The following is a 2,500-nucleotide window of genomic DNA, read 5'->3' on the forward strand; positions in this document are numbered from 1 at the left end:
TGCATTAAGGGAGGAAGCCACGAGTTCACAGGGACCTCCTGGAACTCTCGCTCCGTAACACATAGCAAATCTGTCCCTTCAGAAGAAGGTAACTTTTAATTGGAGCTCTGGTCATGTCAGCTACTTCTGCCCATGGTCATGTAGGCTAATTCTGCCTCTGGTCATGTCAGCTAATTCCGCCTATGGTCATATTAGCTAATTCCGCCTCTGGTCATGTCAGCTAACTCCGCCTATGGTCATGTCAGCTAACTGTGCCTATGGTCATGTCAGCTAACTGTGCCTATGGTCATGTCAGCTACTTCTGCCCATGGTCATGTCAGCTACTTCTGCCTATGGTCATGTCAGCTACTTCTGCCTATGGTCATGTCAGCTACTTCTGCCTATGGTCATGTCAGCTACTTCTGCCTATGGTCATGTCAGCTAACTGTGCCTATGGTCATGTCAGCTACTTCTGCCCATGGTCATGTCAGCTAATTCTGCCTATGGTCATGTCAGCTAATTCTGCCTCTGGTCATGTCAGCTAATTCTGCCTATGGTCATGTCAGCTACTTCTGCCTATGGTCATGTCAGCTACTTCTGCCTATGGTCATGTCAGCTAACTGTGCCTATGGTCATGTCAGCTACTTCTGCCCATGGTCATGTCAGCTACTTCTGCCTATGGTCATGTCAGCTACTTCTGCCTCTGGTCATGTCAGCTAATTCCGCCTCTGGTCATGTCAGCTAATTCCGCCTCTGGTCATGTCAGCTAATTCCGCCTCTGGTCATGTCAGCTAACTGTGCCTATGGTCATGTCAGCTACTTCTGCCTCTGGTCATGTCAGCTACTTCTGCCTCTGGTCATGTCAGCTAATTCCGCCTCTGGTCATGTCAGCTAATTCCGCCTCTGGTCATGTCAGCTAACTGTGCCTATGGTCATGTCAGCTACTTCTGCCCATGGTCATGTCAGCTACTTCTGCCTATGGTCATGTCAGCTACTTCTGCCTCTGGTCATGTCAGCTAATTCCGCCTCTGGTCATGTCAGCTAATTCCGCCTCTGGTCATGTCAGCTAATTCCGCCTCTGGTCATGTCAGCTAACTGTGCCTATGGTCATGTCAGCTAACTGTGCCTATGGTCATGTTACTGAATGGGGACCCAGGCTATGGCTCGCACTTGCCCCGGGCAGGGTTCCACGGCCCCGGGCTGGCTCCCACCACCCAGGCCTCTGCTCCCACTGCCCCGGCTTGGGTTCCACGGCCCCGGCTTGGGTTCCACAGCCCCGGGGACAGTTCCCGCCTCCCACCACCCATGCCTCTGCTCCCACTGCCCCGGCTTGGGTTCCACGGCCCCGGGCTGGCTCCCACCACCCAGGCCTCTGCTCCCACTGCCCCGGCTTGGGTTCCACGGCCCCGGGGACAGCTCCAGCCTTTGCCCCGGCTTGGGTTCCACGGCCCCGGGCTGGCTCCCACCACCCAGGCCTCTGCTCCCACTGCCCCGGCTTGGGTTCCACGGCCCCGGGGACAGCTCCAGCCTTTGCCCCGGCTTGGGTTCCACGGCCCCGGGGACAGCTCCAGCCTCCCCGGGCTGGCTCCCACTTGCCCGGGCAGGGTTCCACGGCCCCGGGCTGGCTCCCACCACCCATGCCTCTGCTCCCACTGCCCCGGCTTGGGTTCCACGGCCCCGGGGACAGCTCCAGCCTTTGCCCCGGCTTGGGTTCCACGGCCCCGGGGACAGCTCCAGCCTCCCCGGGCTGGCTCCCACTTGCCCGGGCAGGGTTCCACGGCCCCGGGCTGGCTCCCACCACCCATGCCTCTGCTCCCACTGCCCCAGCTTGGGTTCCACCGCCCCGGGCTAATTCCGACTATGGTCATGTTAGCTAACTCTGCCTATGGTCACGTTACTGAAACCTGGCTATGGTCATGCTGGCCGATTCCGCCTATGGTCACGTTACTGAAACCTGGCTATGGTCATGTTGGCCGACTCCACCTATGGTCACGTTACTGAATGGGGACCCAGGCTATTGCTCCCACTTGCCCGGGCAGGGTTCCAGGACCACGGGGACAGCTCCAGCCTCCCCGGGCTGGCTCCCACTTGCCCGGGCAGGGTTCCAGGACCACGGGGACAGCTCCAGCCTCCCCGGGCTGGCTCCCACTTGCCCGGGCAGGGTTCCAGGACCCCGGGGACAGCTCCAGCCTCCCTGGGCTGGCTCCCACTTGCCCGGGCAGGGTTCCACGGCCCCGGGCTGGCTCCCACCACCCATGCCTCTGCTCCCACTGCCCCAGCTTGGGTTCCACCGCCCCGGGCTAATTCCGACTATGGTCATGTTAGCTAACTCTGCCTATGGTCACGTTACTGAAACCTGGCTATGGTCATGCTGGCCGATTCCGCCTATGGTCACGTTACTGAAACCTGGCTATGGTCATGTTGGCCGATTCCGCCTATGGTCACGTTACAGAAACCTGGCTATGGTCATGTTGGCCGACTCCACCTATGGTCACGTTACTGAATGGGGACCCAGGCTATT

This window comes from Acipenser ruthenus, unplaced genomic scaffold, assembly GCF_902713425.1.
Source record: "Acipenser ruthenus unplaced genomic scaffold, fAciRut3.2 maternal haplotype, whole genome shotgun sequence".
Lineage (NCBI taxonomy): Eukaryota > Metazoa > Chordata > Actinopteri > Acipenseriformes > Acipenseridae > Acipenser > Acipenser ruthenus.